Source organism: Zosterops lateralis, assembly GCF_965231275.1.
Source record: "Zosterops lateralis genome assembly, contig: HAP1_HAP1_SCAFFOLD_64, whole genome shotgun sequence".
Lineage (NCBI taxonomy): Eukaryota > Metazoa > Chordata > Aves > Passeriformes > Zosteropidae > Zosterops > Zosterops lateralis.
Window position 1 is genome coordinate 268,833 of NW_028154604.1, and position 12,696 is coordinate 281,528.

Below are 12,696 nucleotides of genomic sequence, written 5' to 3' on the forward strand. Positions count from 1 at the left end.
ACAGTCTGTACCTGCAGATGAAAAATATTTATAGTAAGAGCAATAAAAATACATGGGTTTTGTAGGAAGAATGAGTTGCCCTTATACTGATACCTAATTTTCATACACATAAAGAATTTTTGTATACATTTTTTACCATATCAGAAGTTGACACTGTACATGAAACCAAGCAGTGAGGTTGCTGACATTTGCAGAAGACAGTTTTTTTATGTTTGTTCCACATTATATATGTCCTAGAGAAGGTACAGCGTCACCCCTGCATTTCTTGCTTTCAAGTGTTTGAGTCTTTGCAGCAGCTTCTAATGCTGCTTCATGTAAACAATAAGTATTCTTAGAATTTATCTGTATGTTTTGCATTCTTGTTCTCTGAGAGAGAACTTGACTGATGGTCATATTGACCAATGGAGTCAGGAGATTGTAACTTCTTTGGGCCAATCTTGGCTCTCTGTACAAAATGTATATAAGCCTTTGGAGTCAGATAATAAAGAGCCTTCCATGTTTCACCCTGCTACTGCCTGCTGTCCTCTGTGAGGGTCCACACCACGTCGCAACGTGTTGCCCCTCTAAGGGCAGGGGTAACAGTACAGAACAGCACCATTGTGCAGTTTCCTTCAGGTTTCTGCAGAAAATCTCTCTTGCAGCTTCGGAAAGTACTTATTTTACAACATTGCTGTGGCCTTTGCTATTGCAGCTGACGATCTACTGATTAATTTTAAATTAGTAGAATTTTAAAGCAAGAAGTTCTTCTCCTGTTAAACATGGCAGTTAATAATATGGTATGTGATGACAAATATGTAAGGGTAATTTTGGGTGAAAGATAACAACTTTCCCTCTGATGATAAAAATTATTTTTTCTTTGCATTCTAATTGAATAATTTCCAGTGGCATCTTGTGCATAAGAATCCTCCAGTGTTTCTCTGCCCTTGTTTACTAGTTTCTTCAGGAAAAAGACGATCCTGTTTTGCATCTCTGGAAAGTCCCTAACTGTTCCTTATAAACAGTCTGCAAATATTTCACTTACAACACACTTCCCTTTCATTTATTTCCATTTACCATTTGTTGGATATTGGCAGTGCTGGATGTGGGTGTGGGATGTGTTAGCTTCAGACTACTTTCATAAGAGTAGTCTGTCTCTCCCATGACTTCTCAGGTCCAAAAGCAGTTTGCAATATCAAGATACAGTGGAAGCTGAAAGGGTGGGTGTGCATGCATTGGCTTCCTCTAACAAACACTCTGTTGTGCAAGTATAGCAAAAGGTCTCTGGGTTTAAAATTCTTGGCAACCTGTGCAGCTAAATACACACTGAGAACAGCTGTTCAGGAGAGACTGACTAATTGTTGTGGCTGGTGCCTGCAAAGCAGAGGAGAAATGGGATATGGAGATGGGTATGATAACCTGAGCTCTGTGTGGGCAAGTCCCACTCATTTCCAGATTTTGTTGTGGGGCTGTGTATCCCGGTGAGTGCAAAGATGTGCTGGGTAGTTTTCCATATGTTTCTCTGACACAGTTCTCTTGCACTGACCTTGTGCTCTCCTGTGGGTGCTTTACCTGTAAATATGAGTTAAGAAAATGGGAGTCTAGACACTGAGGTCAAAGGTAGCATGAACAAGAGAGAAAAGTCAGCAGTGAAACTATGACAGGTTGTAGCAGTGGCGATTTGAGTCACAGACATTCAGGTTGTCCAGCCCACAGATTTAGGAAAGACTGTAGATTGTCCTCCCTGCACTGTGCAAAAGTGACAGGTCTCACACAGGGTCAGCACGGGCTTTTGGGCAAAGCTGGAGCAAAGCTTGCAAAGAAGCAAGAGTATGGAGCTGTACCCAGAGTGGTAGCCTCCAAGGATCCTGGAGCCAGGGGCAGCATGAACAGAAGCAAGAGACCAAACACTTCACTTTCCTGCACACTCCCTTTTCCCTCTGCCTCCTTTATCACAGATAAAGGCAAGTGGCTGCTGGCTGCATAGCTTCATTGTGGAAACCAATAGTAGTAAAAGTTGGGGGTGAAAAAAATGTGTTTGTGAAAATACTCCAATTAGTAAATACTTTAGGAAAGTATTTACTAATTTAAAAGATGGATGATCGTATTTCAGGAAATTAGCAGGGGAGTCTACAAGACCTAAAAGCTACTATGATTTCCTTTAATAGTCTTAACATTTTCTCCTTGCTGGCTAAGAATTGCATTAAGAACTATTGCAGAGCTTGTATATTCAGTATACGGTAATTTAAACTAGTATACACTTTCTTTTGAATTTTGTGATGATACAGTACAATATTTTGCAGCTACACTAGAAAAAAGGTGCATTTTTTGAACTAATAGGCTACTTCTGCAGTACCAGCAAAATGGAGAAAGATTAAAAGTTGTTAACTCTCAATAGTTACTATGGTTTCATGCGTATGTTCTTTATGGTTATTGTGCAATGTAACACAATTTTATTATTATGCTTGCAGTACACAACATGTAGTCGATATAGCTATCACAAATGCCTCCGTGTTATTCAGGATCAGTGCCTGCAGGCTGACCTGTCAGGATGAACTCTGGGCAAGTCAGCAGTTAAATATCTGGGAACATCTATCCAGTCAGCAGTAGTTCAATCAAATCAGTAGGACTTTTGCCATGTCCTGCTGATTCTTTGGTAATACCCATAGGCTCTGAAAGACATTTCATCAGTTCTGAGAAACCATGAGGCATATCCAACCCAACGGCTCATTCCTCTGCCTGCTGTAGCCCCTTCATTGCTATGTTAATCTAACAAAAAATTGTGTTGAATCTGTTTCCTGGTCACACACAAAGACTTTGAGTTATTTGGCTTCAGCCAGAGTTAATATTATCCTCTTAGGGGCTGTGTGAATTTGGTATGAGTCATAGTTTGCTGACATATGGCATTGGAAAGAAAATCACTAAGCATCTAGCCAGATTTGCTGGTTATCAGGGAAAGTTTGTAAACCTGTGAGCATTGTTTGGAAGTTATCTTCCCATTTTATACTATGTCACTGTAGCTATGTAAAAAGAGATGCATGATGTACACAAAGTACTATGAAATCCTATACCTGCTCTTTGTAAAGATCAGCTGAACAAGTTAAGTTATGAATAGAGAAAAGAATTTTGATATTGTTCAGGAAAAAAACTCAAGAAACTGCATTTCCAGCTACCTTTCATCTATTTTTCATTCAGGGTAAAATGCCTGTCACTGCAACACTGCAATGTAGTGGGAAGCACAAAACATTTTTGAAGCAAAGACATAATTCACAGGACTGTTTTTTATGTGGTGATCAATCCCCCTCAAAATGGAGGATCAGCAGATCTGAGGCAGCAGACATCACTGTGTAGGGTTGATGTGATCCCTTCTGCTGTCATTAAACTCAAGCCTTCTTCTGAATGTCATAAATCCTAAAAAAACAACCAAAGGGAAGAGGTTTTCCCATTTCCAGAGAAGTGAGCTTAGGCTTTCTGTACTTCTATATGAAGTAAGAAGCCTTGCTTTACTTTTTTAGGAATTGTCATTTGTTTTGCCAAATTTTCATTGTCCTATGTGCCCTCCAAGACACTCATGTTCCATGGCCAACACATGTGACTAGGAACTCTCAGTGGAACCACAACAGTGAAGATTAAACAATTAAATTATACTTTCAGTTATAAATAATCCTCATCTTGTCTACCAAGAGTTCTTATGGAAAAAAGAAATACTTAAATTACCTAATCTAGTTTTCCTACTTCGTCTTCTTGTCCTTCAATTTGATTAGAAATAGGTTATAAACTTCTCTTTCCCTTTAGTTTATAGGCTTTTACTTGCAACACTGCATTTTAAAAACAGATCCACATAAATCTTCAATTTCTAGAGTCAAGTGATTTATCCAAGATTCTCAGTTTATGAGTTTGTAGGCTTTGTGACTGTGATGAAAATCAGAGCACATTGACATGTAATTCAAAGCCTAAAGAGATATATAAGTAAAACAAAAGGATTAGAAATGTTTTTCAAGAGCCCTGATCCATGATTAGTGAATAGGCAGTGTTTGGTTGCGATACAACAAAACAATCACATCATAAAAACTGTGGTTGATAAAGCTCCATTTTCCTAAAAGTGTAATGTTTTTTCAAAGTCTTAAATTCTGGGGTTGTTAAATCTAGAAATGTCCTTTGAAATGTAACATTTATTCCTTACGAAGAATCTTCTTTTTTGGAGTTTTCATTGAAACATCTGAAGACAAGAAGAGTTCTTTTATGCATCACGTCTCTAAGAGTCATCAGGGACCCAAGGATGACAGAAAGACATATAGGGACACAAAGATTGTTGGAATAGGTAAGGTTGGACCTAAGAATTCTACTGACACTTTCAAAGTCTCAGGAGAGCAGATAATGAGAGATCCATTTACATTTATTAAAAATATTACTGAATTACTGGTCTTCTAGAGTAGATAGAAAATAGAAACACTTAGTTTTTATATTTCACAGTTCTTCAGTAAGTTCTGAAGTGCTAATCAGAGGTAATAACTTTAGAAGTAATAATGTAAATATTAATAATTTTAATACCTACCAAGAATATTATTTACAGAAGCCTGAAACTAAGTTGTCACAGGCCACAGAAGTTCAGGTAGTAGCAGAAAGACAAATAGTTGTATCACTGAAATAATTAAAAAGCATTTATTTTTATATATGAGTGAGCATGTCAGGTCCTGAGTATTGCCACTGGTCACCCAGGCAAGGAATGCTGGCACTTAGCAGTTCTGCATGGAAGTAATAACAGGGCAAGTCAGAGCAGATGACAGAGAAAAGTGGGGAAAACAGTTACTCAGGGTGTGTGTTAGTCTGTTTCAAATTTTACACTGAAAATGTTCACAGCCTTCAGCATCCATCTTCATCTAATGGATGAAGACTTCATTAACACATACATCATACGTACTGCTGCTGCTCATGAAGGATAATAAATGCTGAATATGGCAGGACCTGTTTCCAGTAAAGCAATAAATTGTATTTTTTGTTGATCACTCTATTGCAGACTGGCACCAGGAAGACCAAAAAGACAGAAGCTGGCAGAATAGGATAAAAATTTAATGAGATAAAACCTCTAATTCTTTACTTTCAAGTCCCTCTAACACCTGTATTTGTACATCTTGACCTAGCTTGAGTGGGGACCTTGGACATGGTGACCTCCAGAGGTCCCTTCCAACCTCAACTGTCATCTCAGAGCTTTTTACTTCAGGGACAAGGGTCAGGCACTTCTACCTCCAGTGAAGCCCTTGGAAGAGCTAAGTTGGGGTGCTCCTTCCATTGGCTCACCAGGGCTCCCCCACTGTAGTGTGGGGTGCCTATTTTCTGGGTCTCCATCTTTAGTACACTGGACCCACATGACACATAGACCCCGAGGTTCAAACCCACTTCCAGCACTTCTTGCTCCTCTATTCAGCTGTGTAGGCCTGTGTAGAATCCTTGTTGCCTGCCCTGGGACCAGACATACCACGAGAGCACCAGGGATTTCAGCCATGCCAAACATTGCCCAGATTTTCTGACCACCTCCTGAAGGCACACGCCCTGTGCTAATCCAGCTGGTGTCTGGTGAAGAGCACGGTGCTCTGGGGGCTTGGAGGCTCCAGCTCTCCCCTCATGTCCCCCCAACAGCTCTCCACAGTTTGCCCCAGGCATCTTGCCTGAGGGGGCTTGAAAGCTGAGGAATTGCTGAGGAGATCCATCTGGGTGTCCTCCACAGCTCTCTGGGCTTTTATCTGCTCCTCTTTTCTCAGCACCAGAAAAGCTCCAGCACTTTGCATGTCTCTCTTGGCAGGACATGACATTGGGCACCATTGAGCCAGACCTGCAGGAGCAAAGAACAGCAGCATGAGGCAGGTGCCACAGGCAGGCCTGGAGGAGCCCATCAATGCCCCCTCTCCCTGGAAGATGTCAAGGACTCGGCCTGTGTGCCCTTCTGCCTCCACGGGCTCTGCTCTGCCTGCATCCAGCACTGGGCCAGACAGAGTGCGATGTGCTCGCTCTGCAGGCAGCTGTTCCAGCTGCTCGTGTGCTCGGTGCCAGCAGATGGCCACTCTAAAGAGTACACGGTCCCCTCACATGACCCCTGCCACAGCACCAGGCCCAGAGGGGAGCCCCAGTGCCCAGCTGGAAGCTGCACTGGCAGAGCACATTGGCAGAGTGCTGCAGCCAGCTTGGCGTTTTGCTGGCTCCCGCCCTCAATAAACACTCAAATGCCTTCCAAGAGTTGTTTTTTGTTTTATTTTCAACACCAGAGACCTACCTATTCTAGGCAATGCTTTCCAACACAGTGAGCTGCCCCAGGGTGTGTATTTTGCAAATGGAGAGCGAGCATTAGGAGCAGAAAGGTTGCACTCCTCCCTGCCACCAGTAGACACATATTAGGGCAGAGCACAGTACATAGGTCTGACTAAACTTATCTGGCTCCTTGAATTCCTGGAAGATGTCATCCCCATAACTGTGCGTGCTCTGGGGCCCTCTGCATCCAAAAAGATATAGCATTCCATTGGGTTCTTCACTTCTTAGCTTAGCTCCACTTTGGGGAATGGACTATTCTTGCAATATATTTTATATTGTGTCTAAATAGCTGTGGACACAGAAAGCCATGGAGCTAAAACTGCCACTAAGACAAGAATCAGATTTATTCAGATATTGTAGAAATACTATGGCATTTTAATTCTATCCTTAGAATCACTCTGAAATGAATGTGTAGTCCAAAGCAGCCACAGTACAACCTCTCTTTCTGCCACCACTCACCATAAGTCAGAAGATGACTATAATGCTTTTTACAGCTTGAAGGAATGACCCAAAGCCACATTTAGATTTTGTTGTGACAGACCAGGAGAGACAAAGAGCATGTCTCCAGCATCTTACTGCAACTGGCTCTTTTCTGATGTCGTTTTCTGACACTTGTTTTATAGCTGTTCAGCACTTTTGTTGCCCTCCAGTTCACAGAAAGGCTATTCCCTGTTGCTTGCTCTAAATGCTGTAGGAAAGGGTGAGATGCTGGAGAAAGGCTATTTACAAAGCTCCAGGGGATCTTCTGCTGCCCAGCAGGACATCTACATGGATATGACCCAGCAGCATGGGGCATGGTCACCCAGAGGTGCTTGGGTGCCCCAAGGCATTTGGCCTGTGCAAAGCAGACAAGTGCAATCATCACTTTTTTATTTATTGGAAAAGTTTACCTGGATTTTCATGAGAATAAAAGGGCAGATTTCTGCTGCACAAACTGTCTGCAGGCAAGTCCAAATCCCTACTTCAAATCTGAGGTTGCTGGAGCTGATAGAAGGTCTTGGTACTTTACATCAGGCAGAGGAAAAGCAGTGACATATTTTTTCCTCAGCCTTGGCCCCAAAAATGGGCCAACTATCTTGACTGAAGCTTTTGGAGTACGGGGGAAAATCAACTGATAACAGATGCTCATTGTGTAAAATTTAATTCCAAGTTGTTAAGCAACTGTAAGCACAACTTTTTCAGCTTTTATAGCTGGCGCTATTACTTTGTATTCATCAAACAATAATTGCTAATTCTGTTTGCCTTCTGTTCTCTCTGTATGCTTTTTGTTCTATTCCAATTTCTAACAACACACAATGCCATCAAATTTGAAGTGCAGCAGCTGGAGACAAAGAGAGTGTCATTAATGGAACGATTTTCATACAAATACCATGCTCAGGAGCTAATTGGGAAGTTCACTTACCTGAAAGATGGAAAACTGCTTGGCAAACAAATGTCTTCACCAGACATATCTCCCTGCTCACAATAGTTTGACTTCCTCATCTGTCACTTACGAGAAGAGATAGACTATACTGAAGAAAAGCATTAAATCAAAGTGACTGAGGTCCATAACTCCTGCTCATGGGCAACCCACAGATCCTTCTCCAGGCTCCTTTTTCACAATACCTCAGAGTCCCCAGGTGCTGCTGGCCTCTGGCACTGCCAGCAATGCTACATGTGAAGGAAGATGGGGAGGAAGAAGAAGCGCTATCAGCCCAGGGCGACTGCCTACTTGGCTGGCTGTGCTTGTGACTTTTGTTGGACCACAGCTGTAAAGGGCTTTTTTGTCCAGTGCTAATACTTCTGAGACACCTGCTGACTCACTTACAGAGCTAATGTTTTACAAAGAGAAGCCAGAGCCTACCAAAATCAGCTTCATGAACAGGAGATATAAATATTGTGACTGGAAAATGCCATGATGCCCTGAGTCCACCCCACGGCTTTTCTGACTAAACTACCTGTCCTACACTGTGGCTGGGCTGCATCTGATACTGGAGAATCTCAGAGAGGTTTTAGAGATAATGATTGGTGTCTGAGAAGGTCTGGACAGCCAGGGAATTACAGACAACTAAAACCAGTTTCCCTGCTGAATAGGAGCTAATCTGTTTACACTTGGCAAGTTTGCATAAAAATGAGTAGCTCCTGTGAAGGTAAATATCATATATGATATTTATATCATATATGATATATGTGTTATATAAGAATACTCTTATATAACACATTTTTCTATGCAAACTCCAGGCACAATTATAGTAAAATTCAAATTTTAACAGAAGCATAAAAAATACGTGCCATATGAACATACAGTTGCATGTGCTCATGCAGTTGCCTCTGTTGAGTAGCAGTGTATGTGGAAATATTTGTAGAATCCATTAAATAGGACAAAAATTAATATATATTTGTTTAGCATTGCACACTATCGTGACACTCTTCCCAGTAATGTATTTGTTATTTGGCTTCTCAGGGCTGCACTGGAAATGCAGCCCCAGGAAATTAAAGATGTGAATTGAAAAGTCAAGAATTAAACCTCATTTAAAAACATAACACAGACGCTCCTACCCAGAATTTCAGTTTCCTTAATACAATCTGCTTTAGTTCTCCTTGGAAATTAAATAAATTAAATTAGGGCCACTTTAGGATTTTTTTTTAAATTCTGAATGAGCATATCCAGATAAAAGTGTAAAGAAATTAAACTAATACACCTTAAAAGACTCATTCACATGCATTTTCTTGAGGTTGCTTGAAGCAACCTTACCTGATTCACATGTGGAACTCAGGGAAGATTTTAAAGACTGACACCTACAGCTCCTTTCTTATCATTTATTTTTCTCTGTGTGTTTTTGCCCACAGTCAGCAGATGTTAAATGAGTGCCCATTTCTCAACTCACTGACTTAATTAAAACTGCAATAATTTGCCACTGAGGTACTGATTTTGGGAAAGTGTGATATAAGGCTGGATACCTAGCAGGGAAAATGTTGCTTAATATGTAATATCATGGGGTTTTTTCTTCCCTCAAAGACACAAAAATGAGGTGTTGTTTTATATTCACAGTGTATATATACTCGTGTATATATACACTTGAGTAATTTCACAGGCAAAGAAATGAAGGAACAAAATGCCAAAAAGGTCTCCCCAACAACAGAAGTGTTTTCTAGTTGGTGAATAAAGTAGAGGGAAGCAAAGGCTTAAGAGGGGATGGAGCTTCAGTGTCCAACATGGCAGTGAGCGGCTTAGCCACTGGACTGTCCAGAGAATCATAGGGAGGATTGCTGGAGTCCAGGGCATCCCCTTGGATGACCTGGGATCCGAGGAAAGGAGCTTGAACCCTGGACAGGAGGGTGTGGAGCCAGTCCACAGGGGTTGGAGACCTTGGCACAGAGCCCAGGAAGACACTGGCTTTGATTTTAGTCCATGGGAGAGGCTTCCAACACTGAGAGAGGAATTACAAACCACAAAAGTGTGAAAACAATAATTTAGCACATCACAAGATGAAAAATTTAGTAGTTTTGGGGTTCTTAGAATAGAGGTAAGTGGAGGGACAAAATGGAGGAATTAGGGTGGTTCCTTGAGTTCCTCTCCTTCTTCCTCTTCCTCCATCTTCTGAGGTGATGATGACAAAAAGTAGTCTGAGACGATTGGGTCAAAGTAGAAATGACCCTTCTAGTATAGGCACTAGGCATTGGTATGAAATTGTAAATAACCAACATGTAGTTATCTGTATAAAAGCAAAGCGACACTCCATCAGCAGTCAGTCGCCTGGTGTCCCAGTCACTGTTCAGATCTTGGCTGGTGTGGAGAAAAATTTTGAGATATCAAATAATAAACAACACGAGAAACCTGAAAACGAGACCTTGAAGACTCCGCTTTTTTCCTTGTGACGCGACTCGGGGCTTTTAGAGGGCCAAGGACTTTTAATCATTTAATCACCTGAATCACCCAAACTGAGAGAGGATGGTGATGTGCCACCCAGAATTTTGTGACAACGTACTAGGGAGCACCTTCTGGGACTTCCTCATACAGTGCTGATGGGAAGCACCAAGCCAATTACCAAGCACACAGACCTCTAGCTTGTTTTCAGGGATCAATATGTGAGAATTTTGCAAAACAGGTCATGTCATGGTGGGTATTTGCAGCTTCTGGGTCACAAGATAAGGAGCTCAGTGTAGAAGGAGGTTTTGCAGGGGGTGACTGTAAGGTAATTTTGTGATTAAGCTTATTCTTGGGTAGCTGATCCTGGTCATACCCCATGCAAGTGAGGACATGCTGGGGAAACACACAGAAAGGGAAAATTGAATAATGAATTTTTAAAAATATCTGCATGCTTTGCATGAATGTTCTTTGAGGTATGGGTTTGTCTTTGACACCACAGCAGGTCAGTTACCCATGTGTCTGTCACCTTTACCATTTTTCTTACCAACTCCTCGGATTATGGAAGAAAATATTTATATTTTGTACTATGAGGCTACAGACTACCATTGTCAATCCTGTTTTTCAAAGAGACATCAAAACTCTCTCCTTAACAGCTATTTATCATGAACTGCAGAAAAGAAGTTGAAATTTGTTGTCTGTGAATGTTGAGTGAAAATACCATGTTCACATCAAGCATTCACAAGCTCATTTTTAAACATTAAAACACACTATATTCAGCATAAAATACAGTTTACATTAGAAACTTCAGTTTTCATTACTTGGAAACAAAAGCAATGGGCCCTGAAATTATGACAGCATAGAGCCGCAGCTATAGGGCCATAAATGAAGTGCTACAGGGAGCACTGGTCTGTGGTATGGTTTCTGAAAACTGATGAACTGCAAAAGTTGATGAGGACAGAGGATGCTATCTTGTTAAAAAGGTCTAATAATTAAAACAGATATGGAAATAACCACTGTGGGTTTGCCTCACACTCTGAGGGTCCAGCCTGGCAGAAAAGTGCCTGTAATTAATTTCAGTGAGACTGCTTCTCGAAGGTGTTTTGTAAACCAAAAGGTTTAATAAAGAAAAAATAACAAAATAACAAACTTTGCAGAAAACAAATAATAAGTTGTGCATAGGCACCTGAGAAACCTCAGACACCCTGCTAACACACCTTGAAAAGCCTAGAGTTCCCTTTTGTGCTCTTTCTTAAATTCTTAATATTTTAGGAGGGATAACCTGGCTTAGAGCCAATAGAGAGGGATAGAGGGTTTGAAGAACAGTGACAAGATCCAATAGATGCTTCTTTCTTGGCCCTCAGCCAACCCTTGTCAGAAGGGTAGGGAACAATCTGGGCTCTTTACCTTAAGGGGTGAGCCTTAAACTTTCCCTGTATGGAAAACACTTGCTGGGTGTGAGAAATGCTTTACTACAAACTACCTTTCTTTGCACTTTCCTTTTTGTTCTAAGGCTTTCAAGCCAAATGTTCTGGCAGTGCAAAGCTGCAATTCTTTGGTGTCTAGGAAGGTGGTGCTAAACTACAAATTATGGAAAAAGCTGAGGGAGCTGCATACCCTGCAGCTAAAGGACTTAGTGATGGTTGTTGCCGTTTCTTAAAATCCAGAAATCCAGAAAGATTGCAGAAGGAATGCTGTAGGAAGTAAAAAAAAAAAAAAAAAAAAAAAAAGGAGAAGGTGAATAAGCTTAGGATACTATTATTTATTATCTCCTGATAAGTTCCCAGTCCAGTGTCAGGAAAGCTCAATCCTTCCTGCAGCATCTCTTACTTTTATTATGTGAGAATCAAGATCTGCTTTCAACTTTGTGGCTTCTAGGCTGTTTATAATGTAGAGTGATGTATGTGCACATAGGACTGTGCCTGCTGTTTGCATCATAAGCAAGCTGCATCCAGCTCAGGATAAAATATATTTTATTCTTCATATGCATAAAGAATTTCATTCTGTCCTCAAGTGATGAGTTTTGTTCTGCTATGCATAAAATTCTTCTGTTTGCTGTTTTTAACCTGAGTTTAAAACTGAGCTTCTGCTTCTGGTCACATTCTTTTTCAAGTCTGAAGATGTTTTCACTAAAACCAGAGATTAATTGCAGTGCAGGCATGTGGGATGTCCAGGAATACCAGGCTTGGGCTACTGGACACTTCCACCCTTCATCATCAGTGCTAATATTCTCAGTTTACTATGAAACTTCCTACATAACAATGGATTTTTTGGAGGAATGGCTTGAGATAAAGGTCAATAGTGTTTGTTTCCCTAATGTTGTGACACGTTATCAAACAATTTCTTTACTCATCATTTTGATAGACAGAAGTGATGAAATCTTCTTCCTGGAAAAATAGTTTCAGGTACTGACTTGAAATGTGTTTAGAAATCAAGGGTTTCTGAAAATTGATCCTTCTGGGGTCCTCAGACTCATTGTTTTCTCCTGCTTACCTGACCAGGCTGTCTGCAGCTTCAGTTCCTTACCTGATTCTCACAACATTTGCAAGAAGTGATTATTATAGCAGAGA